We start from the raw sequence: 20,297 nt of genomic DNA, 5'->3' as shown, positions 1-20,297 counted from the left end.
TCATATATTGAAGTAAGAATTTCATTGCGTGGAGCTGATGTAAAATACATCACGAGGAAAATATTGACTAAAGTTAAGAAAAATCAACTATAAATCTTTTGGCTTTATTTTACTTCTGAAGGGAAGTGATGACTCTAGAACAGCAGACCCAGAACTATGAAAACTTGAATAACCTTCAAGTAAACACACTTAGGCACTTGTTAAAACAAACATTATTCCCACTGCTAAAATTGAGGTTGGCAAGTCTCTCTTCTTAATAGCTTAAAAACAATTTGAAAAGTAGCGAAATAGCAGCTTCTTTGCAAAGAGACTAATCATCATCATTAAAAGATCCTTAAAAGCAAATACAGAATGGTCAGCCAGCCTGATCACCTTAATTTTTAATGAAGGAATATCTCCATATATATCAATGTAGGATATAAACCTGTAAAGGAGTATCTACTCTCATTAAAAAGAAACGAATTTTAATTGTCACCTACACTCTGATGATCTACAATCAGAGGCAATCCTGTTTGAAAACAAAAAGAAGGAAATACGAGGTAAAGCAGTGTATAAAAATCTAGCAGTGATAAAAGAAGTGTGGGGGGCGTGGGGGGAGCTGTCATAAAATAGCCAAATGGCTTCTCCACCTCCATCAAGGTCACTTTGCTGATGATGGGCTCCATAAGATGATAATGCATTTAACCACTTTCCTTGCATCTGACTTCGACCTCACAAATCCAAATAGCCCTGTTTAACTACCCTGGCCTTTCAGCATTTCCCTGAACAAAGATAATTAAGGAAATGTACTGCCTCCTACGATCACAGGGATTGAAAGACAAATAAACTTTTAAGAGCACAGCCAGGTGTCTACTACACTAATGTACAACTTTTAAGTGGGAAGTAAAATGAAATAATGGTTAAATAATTATAAAAGGTTAACAGTGTTAAATTTGTTATATAAGGTAATTTTGTTTTATTTAAAAGAAAAAGCATAAAAAGAGCTCCAGGTTATGTACTATAGGTCTCCAGACGGCAGGACCTCTTTCTGCCTGCTGTAAATAGTTTAAGACTTTGGGGAGAAAAAAAAAAAACTAAATGTGCAGAAACTAACATGGAAAAACTGTAGGTCAATATACATAAGTAGAAAAAAGTGTTTTTCTACATTAGTTCTCTATCAGTCATTTTGGTATGATCTATAATGTATTGTGCTCCTGAAGGTACAGAACCAGTCAGGATGTAATAGTTGAGGTGGGAAAAATACTTAACAGAAACTTTTATGTTTAAATGCTATATAGTATGTGGTTTCCTGAATCTAACTATTATTTAGATGTGATGTGGTTGCAAATATTTGTATGTACTTTTCAATTATTTGTTTCCCTTGTGAAATGAATTTACCATCAGGAACATTAGAAATTGCTTCTGAGATACCACATGGTTGTTTTCACCCTAATTTAGTAAAAAATTGAGAGTAGATAGTTCAAAACTTGAACACATAGGATTTATAACTGAACACGTAGGTCAGTAACTAAAAACATATAGATACCAATTTTAAAAACAACCGGTGTGTTAAATACGAAAAGAAATCATTTCAAATCTGCCTAAGATATATATATATATATATATGAAATATTTCTATACATTAAGTTATTCTTTATGGTAAAGACAAATTTTGACATGTCAAAAACAACACATTTGAAAACTTAAGCTGAAATTTTAATTCAGGTTAAAAGTCCTTGGACAGAAATGAGCATCATGCTAACTTTTCATTTTAGACAAAACTATAATAACAGTCACACAAATCTCATTTGTTTTATATTATCTATTACTAGAGAAATCGGTAATGCCAACCACAGGACAAATCCCAAAGTAATGAATTTCTATTGTAAAATATCCCTTTTAGGAGAAGGCATTAAATGCTATTTAGGCTTCAGAGTATTCTACATTTGAGGATATGGAATCACTTCGGGTAGGGTAGTCAAGATACCATTTATGATTGATAATTTTAATTCTATATGTACATCATTTAGACTTGCCCTGGCCGAGTGACAGAGCAAAATACTTGCTAGTAATTCTAATCTAAATCTTCTGGAACCCTCTCATTCCTCTTTCTTATTTCTTTAAGAGCCCCTACATTTGCATTCTTCTCTCTCTGGCTGGTCCACCCCTTGTATGTGACTGCAGCAGTATTAGCTAAGAACCAGGTCACTGGAGGTCTGTCTAAACGCATTAACCACTCTAATAGATGTGGCTTAGGTTTTTAGCTGTAACTATTAAGAAGTTTGGGTCTAACCCAGAAAGGCCGAACCTAGCTTACTTCATGGTTAAAAAATATATATTGGCCCTAATTTCTTTCTTTCCTTCCACATATCACTCTATCTTCATCATGGTACCCAATTCACAACAATCAGCATCTGGAAGAAAGAACATGGTACTGCTCAAGTGTTTGGTGCTAAAGCACCTGCACATTAGCTTAAATTACATATTACATCTCTATGCATGACATGTTACAAACCTGTGGGTGTATGCAGTATCCATATACTATCGGTATATGCAATATGCATGTTACACAACTTGGCTGTATGCGGTATACATATACTGTGGGTGTGTGCAGGATGCATGTTACATACCTTTGGGTGTATGCAATATGCACACACACACACACACAAAGACAGCAAGAAACCCATAGGAAAGCAACAATAGATCACATTCATGTAAAAACTAAACTTTTTTTTAGATAAGGGGAAAGTTTAAAAAAATTACTCATTTAGATTAAAACTTAGAACAGACATATTGCTTAATATTTAGCATTGATATTTCGGTTGTGAGAAAAGTGGTTTGTTAAAAATATCTTTATTCATAAGTGTTTAGTTAAAATAAAGTCTAAGACACAAAATGAATTATAAACATCAAGTGACTGAGGTTCCACAGCCCAATCTCTTAATTGCTGATCAGAGCTGAAAATAGATCTTTTTTCTCCACTAATTGAATGAGTCTTGTTAAACCTTTTGAAATGCACTTTAGAAAATGCAAGAATACAGCTTAGAACAGGTTCCTTAATTTGGGTCATTTTCTGTTACTTGCAGTAGTGACGGGTGCTTAGCAACGCTGTTCTGGTGGCCCTTTTAAGGAAATGAATACCTGGAATACAGCATTTTAATCTATTTTATGGCATTAATTATCAAGATCACTGTGTTTAGACACTGCTTTCTTCGCCACTTTCCTACATTATGAAAGAAAGGAATCCCGTGATAAATTGAATGTATTATTTCAGATGACAGAAGATCCTGTGCATCCTCTTACCAAGTTAGGGAAAAAAATGTAAGGACAGAATAATAGCAAATAGAAGCCATAGAAAAGGGTCGGTTTAAATGTTTAGACAAGGATCTTACACTGAAAATCAGTGTTCAGACATCCGTAAGAGTCAGTGTCAAGTTGCTTTTCGTTTTCTAAATCTTGGAGGGTTCAATTCTATGAAGCCACGCTTTGGGCCACCGATGACCTGGGAAACGTGATATCAGACAGGCACAAGGTAGTAGGATTTTTTGGGGTAAAGGTTTGCCGAATATTTCAAATAGTGATTCCATGAAAGTGGACTTTAGCCCAAGAAACGTTCACAAGACTCTCACGTAAATCATGGCCAAGAGATTCACCTCCTATGTATTTTCGTGTGCTCCAATAATGAACTATGGGGAAGACAAGGAAACAGGATAAAACACAGACAGGAGGTTTTAAGAAATGAAATGAAATATCAAGTCCTACTCTGTAAATACGTCTATTCACATCTGAGTGATAAATCAGCCCAACAGGGTTAAGAAACTAGTTAATTAAAAATATTCGGAATACTGTTTGCCCCCACCCCAGCCCCCCCATCTCTGTCAGGGTTAAAAGTACAAGCCTTCTAACTTTCTCATAATTACACAATTCATTTTAGAGTCCATGTCCTGAGGAAGGCAGGCCAGCTCTCAGAGCTCACCAGTCTCCAGCTTCACAGCTAATAGGAGATCAAGTGACTCCCTCTTTGTCTAGAATGGATCCTAATTTCACTCTTTAATGACCAATTTTTTCAAAGCTTTTAACACTGAACCTCCAAAAATGAGACAGGAAGCAGGTGAACAACCTGCAATGCCATTTTTTTTAAGTTTTCAGTCTTTTGGTGAATGGCTACTCAGCCTCTCTTTCAATGAAACATACTTTATTCCTGATGACAAATTTATGCCCCAATTGTGTGAATCACCGGGTGAATAATGGGAAAACACCCAAATGGATGAAGTTTTTTTCACCTCTCCTCACAGATGGCTCTGCTTGGGGTTTGGGGTTCTGGATATTATTGCAATTGCATTTTAATGCCCGGGCATCCGCTGGGGCGCGGGGCGGGGGTGTGTGGCGCAGACAGGATGGGGCTGCAGGAAAATATTCTCCTCCTGAGAGGCAGGCTCGGTAAGTTCACTCCATTTCCAAAATGCCTTCTCTGGCAATTTCCAATCCTTTCTCCGGGACTACTTTAACAATTAGCACGCAGAGGTCTCTGGATGGCTCTCCGAAGCATTTAAGACCAGAGAACAAAAGGTTTATTTAAAAAATGAAAACCTTGGTGTGTGCAACTCCAGACGTGAATCTGCTTTCAATTACTGAAAGTATTTCCACTTCAGTGGAAGGGGATCAAATCTTCAACTACACCATCTCAAGGCACTGAATTTGATTATATGAGGCTCTCAGAAGACAGAATGACTTTGTGACACGGGCGGAGAGATTCTGTCCACATCATTTAGGGGCTACTCCGGGGAGACCGAGCCGCCGGCGCAGGAGCGCGCGGAGAGGGGCTTCGCCCTGCAGCGGGGCTGCCGCGCACCCTCCTTTTATTTCACCAAAAGACACAGACCCTCGCCAAGAGGCCCCCGGCGCCCACAGACACGGTGCTCGAGTCCCCCCCCCCGGGCCCCCCACATCATCCCCAACTCTTTTGGCGCGGGAGTAACCTGCCTCGCAGCCCCGCTGCAAAGTTGGATTTTCTCTTGGAGACGCTGCCCGGCCAAGCCCGCTCCTGGCCACAGTCACGCGCAAAGTATTTCGCAGCAGAAAACCCGCTCGTTCCATCAGCCAGCTTCTGGGGCGCTTCCCCCCACCGCGCGCACCCCACCCCCACGAAGCAATTAGCAGGATGGATTGTACTTAATGCACCCAAGAGCTGCCGACCGCGAGCTCGAGGCCGAGTCTCCCGCATCTCAGACACGCGCGACCCCAGTCGCCGCTGCCCAGACCTGCGCGCCCCGGCGCGGCCAGGAGACCCCCCCAGCCCCGCCGCCCAGGGCAGGAAACCCGCCCGCGCGGCCTCGGGGATCGGGACCGACGACGCCTCCCCAGAACCAGCCCCCCGATGGGGACACCCCGGGAACAATAGGCTCCCGGCTCCCCGCGGCTCCCCGCGCCGCGCCGGAAAGTTCAGCCTCTGCCAGTTCCGAGCCTGACTTCGGCCCCTCACGGGTTAAAGAGGCACCTCATTTCCGATGCTAATGCGCCCTCGGCCCCGCTGCTCCCCGGCGCGGAGCCTCCTCCCGTCCGACAGCACCCGGGGAGGCGCGGGGCCGCCGCCGCGGGGTCCCCGAGCGCCTGATCCCTGATCCCGCGAGGGACCCGGGGCGCGCGGGCCGGGGCGCGGGGACCCGGGGCGCGCCGGGCGCCGCGCGCCCTCCCCGGCCGGCCGGCCGGCCCCGCCGGGCGCTCACCCACCTTGCCGCGGCGCGCCCTCGCTGTGGCCGTGCGGAGCGGAGCCCGGCGCAGCCAAGTTGCCTCGGTCTGGAGCGGATCATGTTACAGCGCCGGGCTCGGGGCTCCGGCTGCGAGCGGCAGCCAGACATGATAGGCTGAGGCTCCTCTGTTTACACCCGGCCGCCGAGGGGGCGGCGGCGGCGCTTAACCCCTTCGCGCCGGGCCGGGCGCCGCCGCCCCGCGTCCCCGGCTCGCGCCCCCGCCCCCGCCGGCGGGCCCGGCCGCGCGTGGGGCTCCCGCGCCCCCAGAGCCGGCTGCACGCGCTCCAGAGCTGCGAGAGGCTTCGCGCGCGCACACTCGCACACTCACACACACACACTCACTCACGGGCACACTCACACTCACACGCGCGCACAGGCGCGCGGACCGTCTCCAACATCAATTTTCTCGACTGTGGTTTTCGGGTTGCGCTCGATTTTTCTCCGAATCGATCTGCTCTAGGCGCACCCCTCGCCCGCGCTCACCTCAGACTCGCCTTCCCGGCCCGAGGCGCGCCCGAGCCCCGCTCCGCAGCCTCCGCGCCGCCCGCGCCCGGGCTGCGGACTTCACCCCAAGGACAGGCTGGCCGCGCGCCCCCCGCCGCCTGGATGCTCAGTCCCGCAACTCCAGGGGCGCGCGGCTCCGGCGAGGCGCGCAGGCGGGGCTCCCGGGGGCGCGGCCCGGCCCGGGGTCCCGCAGCCGCCCGGCGGGCGCGGCACGGGCTGGGGGGCGCCGGGGGCGCGGCGGGGACCGGCTCCGCCCGGCTCGGCCTCGGCCCGGGACCGCCCGGACCGCGACGGGCTGCTCGGGGGGGCCCCCCACGCTGTTTCTCGCGGCCGTCTCGCACCCCCAGTAACGCTCGCGGGGCGCCAGGCCCGCACCCCGGGGAGGCGGGCAGGTCCCCGAGGCCGCGGGCATGTGCCCAAGTGGCCGGAGCTGCGTCGGCCCCGCGTGCCAGGGACGCACCTCCGCGATCCGGAATGGCCCAGGCGAGGTTCTCACACTAGTTTGACTTTAAAAGCTACTTCAATCTCGCAGCACTTGATTTTTTTTTATTTTTAAAATTGTCTTTTCCCCCCAAAGGACCCACTTTTATCATTATTTTTGCATGGCTTCCAGGCCCTTGTCCCTCCTCCCTTTAATTTCTCTTTCTTCTAGAACATTCCATCTTCTCCAGCGTCTTCCTCCATGAAACGGAGACCAGAAATCCTCAGTGATCGTGAATTTTAGGTTCACAGATGTTTGCTCCATCCCCTCAAGTATTTTTACAAAGAAACAAGAACTGCTTTACAATAGGAATCTCAATGAACGCTTCTTTATGCCACGAACTGTCATCCCACGTTTTAACATCTTCTAAATATAGATTTAAACCCCCAAATTAATACTTGAAGAAAGAGCCACCGTTCTTTCATTAATCAATATGATCCTAGAGAGATTTTTTTTCTTTTCCGGGTCCCAGGATTCCTCAACAATAATTTCTATTTCTTTTTAGCACGCTTTTCCCTTGGACTTGTGTCACTTCTCACAGCTAATGGATACAGGCCCTCCACCCCTCGATGGACACTGCTCCCCCCCAGTCTCCATGGCCATTTAGCACATTCCCTCCTTATCCAAAAAAGGGCTGATGCTTTTCAGTGTTTTAGCAAAGACTCTACAGAGAAGTGTTCTCTCCGTCATCATGGCCCTTCTGCCATCGTGACTCGAAAGCATCTCTGCCAGCATGATTACCACGGCCGTCCTGTCAATTCTCTCCAGATGATCCATAGTGTCACCTTCACCCTTTACGTAGGACATCATGACGCTCTCTTCGACAGTCTCTGAACACTCCTCCGACACAGTCTAAATTTCCAAGTTATCTCAGCGTTTTGAAATCCTCTTTAGTAAAACTGGGTCAAAAATAGAACAATAGGTATTTTGTGGGGCACTGAAAAGATTCTAAGATCTTAAGCAAATATCTTTCTAAGTCATACTATTTTAATAAAGACCATTTCATGGATCGTTCTGGAAGAGGGGGCTGCCTTAAATCATTGCAAATAAAACCCGAGTAACTTTTTAGGCCGGGATATGAAGAAGGTGTTGTTCAATTGAATCTTAGAAGAATTAAACAGAGAGGATATGGCAGTTAGAATCGGGCAGGATCTGGGGTGTTTAACTGCACTTCAAAAAGGTTCCCCTGGCTTTCCGATGACACAAGTAAGCAGACCTGGATTTGGACGAGAACATTAGAAGACAGAAAGACGAACGCTCTATCGGGAGAACAAAAGGTTTGGGAATCTTAAATCACTGTTCGGGTCAAGATGAATCTCAAGAAGACTGATATTTGGCATGCTCATTTCCCCAGATAAATGCTATGTAAATTGGTCACTGATTGATAGCATTTATTAAAATTCCAATTTAAAATGCTAATTAAGCAGTGCCCATCTATAAATACCAGATTCAGGCTAGGTACATTTTTATATTGGACTATATTGGAATATTCTACATGGGTCTCTAGTTCTACCTTTTCTGAATACAAAACTAATTATATTCAAATCGGACAAAGGCAACCTCCCTTGGGAATCATCAAGGGCTTACTCTGAACACAGCTGAGCAGCAGAGGAAGCCCATGAGGAGGAGGCAGAGACCCGGTTTCATACAGTTTCTATCGCTAAAAAGCAGAGGTTGGTTTCCAGATCTATCTTCCCAAGGAAAGACACCAGGTTTTGTGGCCACACCCTTTCCTGCATTATCTCTACCATCTTTTAAATATCCCAGTGTACTAACGACATCTACAGATATCTACAGCGAAGTAAGATGCACGCTGAAATTGCTATTTTCATCTAGGATAGTTTGCCGTATTGATAATGTCAGGAATAATTAGCATTATGGAGCCTGCCTTCTAGAACGTAAGCATTTCTTCCCTCAGATCTGCAGAACTCCCCCACAGCTTCACGAACAGACATCATCAAATATGTTGAATTATGTGGCTATTTTATGTTGTGAATAAATAACCACATGGAATCCTACTTGCGCTATTAAATGAATTTTACTTATAAGTGAATTCAGTTCTTTAGGCATAAAAGCGTAATGACTGCACACCACAAGGAGGATTTTTAAAAATGCATGAACCAAATCAAATCAAAACAAATTGTATTAAACAAAAAAAAGGGGACGAGCCCATGAATGAGCAGTGACTTGATATGGCACCAAATTAGCTTTCATCAGGGGAGGTGTCCTGATTGCTCTGCCTAGGCCAGACACCTTGAAAAAAAATAAGTTTAATGAAAACTGGGATGATCACCTTTCTTGCTAATGATTAAGCACCAAACCCATAATGTCAAACACTTTCAGCTACACTAAGTGTATAACCACGGTGCCAACTGAGAGCACTTGACGTAACAGTCACCAGATCCGGCATTTAGCATAGCCCTGTTTTCATTCTCTAAGCTTCTAGGAGAAGGCAACATCATTATCCCATTTTCCAGATGAGATCAAGTATAAATAGGCCACTAATGGCCGGGACAGTTATGGCACGCCGCCACCCACTGAAGTTGGCATCGAGTGCTGAGCCTGAGGAAGCCACCTCCCTCAGTTGGTGTTAAAACTGGTGTTAGGAGTGCCACTCATTTTCTGAATCAAGGGTGTCAGGATGGATCATACCAAAGATTTGAAGACATGAGATTCAGTTTTAAAACTGATAATGGATGGATTCGGAAGGGGGAAAACTAGAGAGCAGGTCACCTGATTTCTCCTGTGTTTCCAAGTGACCTTAAGAGTTAAGGTAACAGGTGGCGTAAGGGGTTAAGTACCGCACTATGAAGCAATCTACAGCCTCTGCAGCATGAGTTCGATCCCTGGCTGGCCAGGGAGCTACCCACATGGTGCAGCAGACCTCTCCTGTCTCGCCCGCTGCTCCCCTCAGCAGTGTATTTCAGTCAGTCTGCCTGTTCTGCTCCCCACTCTGTCTCTGGTGAATCCTCTCACCCTCCCGCACCTCTGGCCTGTACCCCAGCTTTTGTATGCAAAAATAAATACATCTTTTTTAAAAAAAAGAGTTAAGGTAACAGTTATGCACACTTTCAGATCTCCATCACCTGGAATCTTAAGAGGCATGAGCCAGTTAATACACATTCCTTTAGGGATTGGCATAGCTCAATAGGAGTCTGCCACCCTCGAATTTAGCTTGTCTAGGTAGACTGTGTTAAGAAAGTATACATTTAATTACATTATGATAAACCAAGCCCTTTATAACAAATATATCACAGAAATCACAAATATATCCCCCAAATCACAGTCCACTGACATCGTGGGCACATAATTGTGCAGTTACCTTAGTTACATGCTCTGACCAGTTTTAGATTTTATCTTCTGTTTTGCAAGGTGTGCTTTGGCGGTAGCAAAATCTCTAACTGCTACGTGGACTCTGTTATCAGCTGATATAAAACTGTATTTAAAATCATGTTTCTGGCTCCTTTTTTCAATAAACTTTAATTATCATTTGCACTGGAACAGAAATCAAGGCTTGAAAACCAAGCCTCAAAGTAATATAGACCAATTCATAATTTTTCACAGATGTCCACAGTAAATCTGAAAGGCCACTATGCTGTCTAGGTGATTCTTGGACTGAACCTACAGAAAAATCCACTCACAATGGAGCTATTTATTTCACAACTATTTGAAATAACCCAAGTGCAAAACTGTTTCTAAAAGCTATATGCTCTTCTCCTTTTGTTTAAAGGTGTTACATTATTTCACCAACACAAATACTTTCTGAAATCTGATACATGCTGAAGACTTGAGACTCTTTAGATCTCCAGTCAAGTGTGCTGTATAACCAAAGCACCGAATTCTGATTTTTTCCCTAATCCAGTGACCTTGGGCTGGGGCAGGCTGGAGCCTCGACAAACAGGGGACACAGGGAGGAGGAGGAAGAGGATCTGGGAGTGTGGGGGAGGTCTGGACGCCTTGCAGGGGGCAATCAAGCAATGCCCAGTATCCAAAAGGTTTCTGAGCTTCAGCCCTGTGCTGGCCAGTCTCCAACTGGGAGGGAGGGGGGAGTGAGTTTGGGGAGATCATCCTACCCAGTGTGGAGAGCAGGACGGGGCAGGAGGGCAGAGCTTCAAGACAAATCCAGATGGCCAGCAAGAGTTAGCTGAGGGTACACGTGCCAAAAATTGGGTACCGGACAAGGGCGGAGGGTCTCGTCATGCCACTAGGTGCCAAAGGCAGCCAAACAAGGGTGTCTGTAGCAGCATGGCGGACAATAGCTGACCTTACTATAAACCTCCTAGCTGAGGAAGCAAGGGCATGCTCACGTCAGAGGAGTGCCACTGCACCCCACGACAGATTCAGGGTCTAGAAGCAGCAGGACTAATTCCCAGGCCCACCCAGGGAGGGCAGTGTTTGTCCATGCTTGGCAACCTATTGGGGTGCGACTTATTTTTAGAATTTGAAAATAAGCATATATGGGGGTTCTTTGAATTTTACTTTGACAGCACATGGTCAAGAAATGTAAATGTGCAAAGTAAAATGAACTATTTTAATTACTGAGTAGATTCTTCTGGATCCCATGTTTCCAACCATTATTCTTACCCATTCCCAAAGCACATTTTAGGGTTCATCCTCAAAATCACATTTTCAGTGAGATTTCCCAAAGCTAGGCAATGTCTCTTGGCAGTTGACCATGCCACCACACAGATACTTTCTTTTGTTTGCTTAGACACCAGGAATGAGTTACTCATTGGTGGCTCATGATGAGGCGATACTGTCAGTTGACACTTTGTTCTCCACAGGCCATGTCCTTCTCACAGTGCCCAGAACACAGACATCACACACATGTCCACCCTCTAAGATTTCTAGTAGCAAAAATTTCAAAAGAACCCACATGTCATAAGATCCTTTCTGTAAATCATTTACCCTGTCTCAAATGACAAACAAATGTGAATAATCACACAATGTATTAATTTTAGTGTTTTCATTGAAGATTAATTTTTTGTGGAAAAATCTTACACCTATCCACATATTTTGTTAGGGCACTTAGGATGCCAGTGCATACCGGATAGCTCCACCTTCACCTAGACACCTGGCTGACCTCTGTTTGTCCTTGACTTCATAGTCACTTCCTCCAGTTGGCCTTCCTGACCCACTCAGAACGGTGGTTGGGCCCCATGTTGTGTTTCCATTGAACGCTGTAAATATCCTTTTATATCATTCATCCTGCCATGTTCTGCGGCCTGTCCACGTATCTATAACTCCTTCCGGACCATAAACACAAGAGGACAGGGACCATCAATTCTTTGCTAATTCCCCAGGATTTAGCATAGTGTCTTGTGCAAAGGAGGCACTAAATAAATATTGGAATGGGGATGAGTAGGTGATAGATAATTGAAAATGAAGTCTGTACTAAAAATAAAAAAAAACCTGCTTGATAATTAAAATGATTTAATCATTTTTATTTAACACACTATTCTGCATTTCTCTCTCTCTCTCTCTCTCTCTCACACACACACACACACACACACACACGCACGCATGCACACACTTGCCTAACCTATCATAACCTAACCTAATCACATTTAAAAGACACAGGCTATGATCTAATGGCACCTAGCACCATTCAGAGTGTGAGTTCACTTTTTAAGAAACTACAAATGTATATACTTTATTAGAAAATCCCAGGATCATAAAACCAGACACAAACTCAATACATGATCTCATTTGGTCATATCTTTCTGGATCAATCTCCCTCCCCCTCCCCCGATAATCTATTTGTTAAAAAACAAATAAAAAAAATCCTACCATGTTATGTCCATGTGGGCACTATATATTGCACTATTTTACACCGTTTGCCAAGGGCGATTCTATTTTTAATGTTTCTAACTTAAATATCTAAAGCCATAATTTATGCCCAAATGCTCTTGTTCATCTTGAATAGAAACAAGGAGCAGCTGGTCACCATTTTCTCAATAAATGTCCATCATATCCTTGAAGATGATTGTTTCCAAATCCTCCCTAAGATCCCCATTATCAAGGTAAAGACTCTCCATTATGATCTGATTTTACTGCTTCCTCATGGGGCTATCTCTTGTCTCTCTCATCTCTTCCTGGCCCTTCTTGGAATATCCTTGGCAGGAGGAGGGAAGCAGAGGGGGAGAACCACCAACTCTGGTTCATCAGGCTCTAGATTTAGAGATCTAGGTCCAGGAAGAAGAGAAAGTTCAGGAGCAGAAAAAGAGAAAGGAAATGGCGTTCCCTGCATTTCATCAGATGTGGGTTTGAATATGCCAGGAGGCATTTAGAGAAGGCAGGGGATTTTGTTGTGTGATTTCCATTCACTGACCCAGGTTAATTCCACAACACTGATACACCTGAGAGCCAATACCATCTCAGGGAATGCGTATACTAAGCAAGTCGAGGGCCAAGCCTGGATCTTGGGGGACACTCACATACAGGGGTCATGAAGAAGCTCAGATAGAAGGCGAAGTCTAGGAAAGTGGTGAGTGTGGTCATGTAGCAAGGGCAGCCAGGGAGGAGGAGAGTGTCAAGGACTAAATTGGGCAATAAGGGGAGAGATGGTTAACGAGGCTACGTGTCTCAGATTAATACTTATTATGATGATTGAAGAAAAGTTCTTGAAATTGGCAGGAAGAAGCAATTTGCGACCTAAAGAAGAAGAATTTCTAGCAGAGTAGCAGGGTGAATGTCATACTTAAGGGCAATTGAAAAGCAAGCGGGTAGGAGGGGACATGGAAACAGCTAATGTGCAAGCCAGGTTTTTCTCCCACATTTTCAGATTAGAATTTGATTCTCTTTTATTGAATTTATATTATGCGCTCAACACACCTTAGGTCCTTTCACATGAAATGCCTTCTTTAATCCTCACAGGGCAAGACTAGTTTAAACTAGCACAGAAGACAGTCTTTCTGCTATTTATAATATTCTGGAGGGAAACATACGCTGGTGCATTGGGGCAAATTTCTTCCTGGGGTTTGTTTCAGTTAGCTTAGGGGCTTGCTAGGGGCAGCGTCACCAGTTAAAGGGGAATCATATAAAGATACACATTAAGTACTGTATGAGAAGAAATGTGTTCCCTAGAAAGAGGGGGTAGGAAGCAATAAGTGAATAAGAGGTAGAAACAGAGATTGTCAGGTAAGGAAACTGCAGTCCTCCTAGATCCAGTTCTGGGAGCTTTCAGTGTCTGCGTGACAGCTGGTGCAAGAGGAATTAAGTCTTTCCAAAGATCTGGAATCACTAATAGGCAAAATAAGGACATCTATGCGAGCCAGGTGCCTGTGACTCCCGAGGCCGCAGTGCACCTGTCAACTAAGGTCAGTGTCCAGATGATAACAGACTATCCAGATGTTCCAGAGTCCACTGTCCTTGCAGGCAATCTGACTTTGAAATAGAAACCGCTATGAAAATACTTAGAGTTCTATGTTAATTTTGGCCAAAGGCTTTTGCAAGCGCTTCCACCACAGGTTTGTACAATGTGATCATTCAAATGAATTTTAAAGATTAAGGCAGAACACGTTAGTCTTCGAGTTAATTTCATAATATTACTCATTAGCTCAATACATCACAGCGTGACGTTAAGTGCAGTGTCAGATAGCTCCAGTCTGCACGAAATAAGCAGTATAAATGGAAAGGCTCCGTAATTTGGAACAAGTCAGTGTTGAATCACTGCATCTCGTTTGGTTGCAGTGTCAAATGGATATTGGGTAAATTTACCTTATAGCATTTTCTGCCCAGGTTCTGAAAGGATAGTAAGCATGAGGAATTTTTGAACTGGGTAACAGCAATTACATTAGATTGTGATGAAGAGCATTTTGAGATAGTAAGAAAGAGTCTAAATAACAATAAGGCAATTATTCTATGAATAGTTTATTCTATTGCTTGGTGATTATTTCTAGCAATTTTAATAAAAACATGTACTGTCGAAAAAGGTGTCAGGAAAATTCCCCGCTCTAACTCAGATTAGCAGGTATCTTTTTGTCCACGCCTTCAATTACTTGGTGAGGCAACACTGAAACTGATGATGAGAGAGGTCACTGTGAAATAAAAGAATCTAAAAAGAATAAAGTAGCTTCAATCCTTTGTGTGTAGAAACTAGTGAGGAGACATCACAAACCAGGCATCGGGGATTTCTCCACTTCTCTAGGAAATCTCTGGGAATCTGAAAACCTGGGTCCTGGCTGTGACTGTCCTGATGGGCCGTGTGACCTTGGTAAGTCTTAATTTGTCAAGACATAAAATTTTCTCTTTATGAAAGAGAGATCTCGCAGGTCTTTTGCAACCTTTACATGACCATGCAGGAGTTCCTTCCAGTTTCGGCCCTACCTTTAGGCTGACAGGTGTCAGTTACTGGGTGAGTACAGTGTGCTTCCTTTTCCACCCAGGTTTCCCACACCTCTGATTGTTTTGTTCCCTGTCCCCCCATTAGACACTGATCCTGCACCCTTTTGTTTATTTTGAAGAATGAGTTCAAGGTCCCATTCATTTATTTCCAGATGTTGACTTCTTAATGCAGAGGTGATTTTAAAAACACCTATTTTCATCTTTAGTCCACTGCATATAGTACAGGTGTTAAACGAGGGGCCCACTGCAGTGCAGAGCAGAGGAGAGGAGAGAGGTTCTTTCCTTCCTAAGAACAGTATTGCTGAGGGGCCTCCCTGGTGGTGCAAGGGGTTAAGCCTCAGCAATATGAAGCTATTGGCAGCCACTGCAGCAGGAGTTCGATCCCGGGCTAGGGAGCTACCCACATGGCGCAGCAGACCTCTCCTGTCTCCTCGCTGCTCCCCTCAGCAGTGTATTTCAGTAGATCCACCTGTTCTGCTCCCCACTCTGTCTCTGGTGAATCCTCTCACCCTCGCACCTCTGGCCTGCATCTTAGCTCTTGTATGCATAAATAAATAAATCTTTAAAAAACACAGCATTTTTGGGGAGTGTGTAGAATCCAAGCAAACTAGCAGTGATATAAGCGCACGTTGTTACATGTCTGCTATCCCATTGTTGGTGGCCACACCAACAATGTTTTTTATATCAGCTCAGTTTTACAGTTCACTTACAAGGTTTCTTCAAATGCCTCTGTATACTATCCACAGATTCAGAAGGGTATTGTATGAACAGAAGGTTCTGGGTAAGCACATTTAGATGACTCCATCAGTTTCCTGCCTGAGATCACATAACATCACCTACTGTTAGGAACCCAAAGAAACTATGCTCTTTGCTCAAGTCCCCCTTCCTCCGCCGAGCAAGGCAGCTGGTGAGTATGACCCTAAAGACAGATCTCCCTTATTTATGGACAACCCTACATATTGTTAACATGACTACCTCCCTCTCCACCATATTCCTTCTAGAAAAAAATATACAGAGGCATTACAATTTGCCTAAAGGCATCTCTGTTAAGTCAAAGGAACCTCTGTCAATAGAAATTAGAATCCCAGAGACCTTCCCAGTCAAACATGAAACTACCCAGCCCCTTCTGGTTCACATGAAATCTAATTAATACCATTGTAACTAGCATGGGGAAAAAATCCACTTTTGCTGAGCTTAGAAATAGAATGGTTTAAATTTGCCATTTTTTTTTTTTTATTTCTAGAGGATCAAGAAGACTTCCCAAAGAGCACACTACAAATCCATATTCAATTTCCTTCCAATTACAAAAGAAATAAACCAACTTCAGTTCTTTCATGTATTTGGACTGACTGTGAATTTGCTGCCACTCTACTCTCGTGAGAGACTCACTAAAGATCAGCTTCCTCTGCAGAGACAGAAACTACATCTGCCTAAAAAGGAGTTATTTGAAAATTCTTAAATTCATTCTTCTGCTGCTTTTCCCTATCCGATTTCAAATCAATTTCTTATTTTCTCACATTCCTCCTACTGGCAGCTGCTCTTCTGGGTCTTTCTCTGGCCTGAGGAAGACAGGCAGGCAGGTAGGCAGTTGCCCAGTCAGCCCAGGCCAGTGCTGCTCCATTGCTGCAGACACCCACACCAGCCCCTACATGACAGGCAGCCCCCAAGGTTCCCTTCTTCAAACACACACTAAGATGCGGGCTCCAAGCTTGGGGTTCTCTTTCTTTTCAGAGGGAGTTAAGCCCTTTTCTCATAGGATCATGACTCTTACTGAAAATGGGAAATGCTCACCACAACCAACTACAAGCGCAGTCACCAAAGAAAAGAAATTCTGCTCCTGTGTACACGCTGAAATGGAAGAAGTCATGTAATAAACACTGTATTTGTAGACTGTCTGAAGCAATCCAGGTGAAGGGAAATAGCTTTCTGCAGTGGCCTGGCAGGGAGAATGGACTCTGCTGAACAAAACCACAGCTTTCCCCTAAGCAAAGCCCATCAGCCTCCTTCCCAACCCCCTCCCCCACAATAAACAAATACTTCAGTGGAAATAGCATCACATGGAACATTCTCGATTTGTTTGACTTTGCCTCAGACTCTTCTTGGTGTATTTAGCCAGACTTATATCTTTTCTTTATAGACCTCAAAGATGTCAGTAAAAGAACAGGTTATTCCTGGAGCAACCCCCATGGAAGTGCCCCCACATCTCTCTGTATCCCCAAGTTTTTTATCCAGGCCCAAGCTAGGAGCTCAGACGGTGAGTGGGGAGCCCAGTCCAGCACGGCTCCTCAGCAGTGATGGTCACCATCATTTCTTGGGGAACACCATGACTCACTGTCCTTGGAGTTTCCTTCCAAATGGATGTCTAAGTCTTTTATTTCCTGTCATGTCCAGCAAGAGAAAAAGATCATCTTGTGCTTTCTCTGGAATATGGATTTATACCTCCAGGAAAAAGAAAGAACTTTAAAAATAAAATATACTCACATTCTATTCTTCTATGAGGTATATGGTCTCTGGCATAGAATGACAACAGGGGACATCTGGACAAGCTATGGAACCAGCTCTTCTTCTGAATTCTTCTTTTTTCCTCCGGGATCACCATTCCCATGACCCCTGCTCTCCCTGACCCGGCCTCATGCAGTGAGAAGTAGCTGTAGCACTGCAGTTTCACAAGCACCTCTTACCGACCTTCCTTCTAAGCCTCCTTGCTGCTTTCCCGGGCATGTCGGTAGCCACCTGCTATGGGCTGGGCATTCCTGCTCCCACCCATATTCCAGTTAAATCTTCCTAATGACTCACTTGCTCCTGCTCCGCCAGGGCTCTCGCACTATTGGCCCTCTGCTGACGACAGAATAATTCCAGTCCTCAGGCTGTTACCGGACGGCATCATTCCAGTCTTATCTTGCACTTGGCAATATGAATTTGCTCAAATACACCCGTCTTTTTCTGCCACTTTGTGTATTTCATTGTTCACTCTGCCTAGAGACTGTCTCCTCCTCCCTCTTCCCCACTTTTTCTTCCAAATGCCCTAATTTTTGTTCTCTTTCAAGACTTCGTTCACAAATTGTTAATTCATGACTTCCATTCCCAGCCAGGGTCATATCTGATGGCTTTGTGTTTTTAACACCATCCAGGCATCTTGGGTGCAACATATCCCACATCAAATAATCTTCCACAAACGGACATGTCTCCCTCTGTTTCCTGTATCAGTGATGGCCTTGGTCCTTAGCACAGCTTCATTAGTCAACCCCGCACAACACTTAGGTAGTGAGGAAGGGTGATTAACCTGAAGTGAATTTGTTTGAGTTACCTATGTTAATATACCTGCAGCTGTTCAGCGACTATTTAATTCTACAGTAATAAAGATTTAGAAATATTATAAGCATCAAAACTAATTATTGACATTCTTGGCACAGGGCCTCATAGGTAATTCCATGTTATTAACCATGATTATTTAATATTGGTTGAATGAATGAATGAATATATAAAATACTTTCTCTAACTACAACCCAACACAAAGACTTTCACATGTTACAGAAAATTATAACAAAAATATATCAAAAAGTGTGCACATCTAGGTGGATGGCCAATAAAATCATAAATATGAAATGCATCTTGAGGGAAAAAAAGGGGAAATCAGAAGAGGATCTGGTTCTGTAGCTTGCACTAGAGCTTATACATGTTAGAGCTTTTAACAATACTTCTCTATCCATCCAAAAGTTCAGGAATGGAGCCCAGAGGTCAATCTGGACCTGTTCTCTTTTATCAGCACTGTGTTGCCATGGCCCACATCAATCAGTCATGGACCCTACCCTATACTCACTATCTCCCATTGCATGCAGCCACTATCATCATTAATGCAATCATTATTTTTGCATAGATTAAATTTTTCTGTGTTTAATATATTTTATTTTATGTAATTCTTATATCATTTTTCATTTTTGCACAATGTAAGCATTTTCATTTTGGTTATCTTCCCCACAAAATTCCACCCCCCTTGTTTTGACTCTAATCCATTATTTTTGCACTAGTCTATCTGCCTCTCTTCTTACCTTCTGCCAATACAAACTTCATGCTGCATTCAGAAAAATTTTTCACAAAGACAACCATAATTATGTCAATTTCTTCATTGAAAAAATTTAAATGGCTTCCCACTGCCATTAAGATAACATCCAAACTCCTGAGTAGGGCTTATAACAGCCTGTGGGACGTGATAACCACCCTGGCATTTTCTACTTTAGCTACAGCTTCTGGAGCTCTGCACTCTTGCCTGTGGACTAGCATCCCAGCCTTGGCGAACTTCTGTCATTATTATCTCAATGTAGAAGTCTCCTCCTTGTGTCCTAAAAGCTTTCCTATCCCTCATGGCTAGTGGCCACTTGATTATTGTCTGTATTCACTATACAAGCAAAGCAAAATAATCACAGCATTTATTACATTATGCATTGTCCTAAAATACTGTTATTAACCATGATTATTTAATATTGGTTGAATGAATACATAAAATATTTTAACAATCAACAATGACTTTCTCATATTATAGAAAATTTTAGCAAATATGTATCAAAATGTGTGCACATCTAGGTGAATGCCCAGCAAAACCATAAATATGAAACCCATTTTGAATTCAAACCTACCTACATGCCATTTGACTCAATTTTTGCAAGCAGAAATTTTATCTACCAGTTTACATTTAATGCCATCATCTTCTCAAAGTGTTCCTTACCCAATCAGGCTACTTTAATCCGTTCCTCTTGGTTTTCCTTTGACCTGTCAACTCTGATCTATTACGCATCTTTCCCATGCCTGCTATGACCGGCTCACAGGTGATTCCAATGCAACATGTCCACAGTCAGATACAACACACCTCACAGTCACGCCAAAGCCAGTTCCCTCCTCTTGTCTTTGGTATTTTGGGTCCTATACCTCTCCACCTAGTTGACTCAGCTCGAAATTGTGATTGCCTTTCCTTCTTCAATTCCAACATAAAGTCCATGACCATATCCCGCTACTTCCACCCCTTCAATAGGTCTCCAATCTCACTCCTCCTGTTACAGGTCCTGACTCCAAAGAGTGGGTCCTTTGCACACTCAGGAAAGAATTCACCAGGAGTGCTAGGTGTGGCCGAACCAGGCAAGGCCTTATTAGAGGGAACAGACATGACAGAACCAGAGCTGGAAAGTAGAATTTAGCTTGGCGGGTCCAGGGGAGCCAAGAAAGGACAGCTGAAGGGCAGATCT

The 20,297-nt window shown here is 43.9% G+C and overlaps 1 protein-coding gene across 8 annotated transcripts in view; it reads right to left on the bottom strand.

Moving 5' to 3' along the window:
* Positions 1–20,297, bottom strand: part of TENM3 (teneurin transmembrane protein 3) — a 2,290,771-nt gene that overhangs the window by 295,094 nt on the left and 1,975,380 nt on the right. Inside the window, exon 1 of one of the 8 annotated variants that reach the window (XM_054701063.1) lies at positions 5,710–5,761. The exons of the other annotated variants lie outside the window; for them this stretch is intronic. The gene's annotated coding sequence lies outside the window, so the exon portion shown is untranslated. Of the gene's footprint in view, positions 1–5,709; positions 5,762–20,297 lie in introns of those variants that run through there. 8 annotated transcript variants of the gene reach the window in all.

This window comes from Talpa occidentalis, unplaced genomic scaffold, assembly GCF_014898055.3.
Source record: "Talpa occidentalis isolate TD23 unplaced genomic scaffold, MPIMG_talOcc4v2.1 talOcc4.4, whole genome shotgun sequence".
Classification (NCBI taxonomy): Eukaryota; Metazoa; Chordata; class Mammalia; order Eulipotyphla; family Talpidae; genus Talpa; species Talpa occidentalis.
Note: the sequence above shows the minus strand (reverse complement) of the source record. Positions and strands in the feature narration are given on the sequence as shown.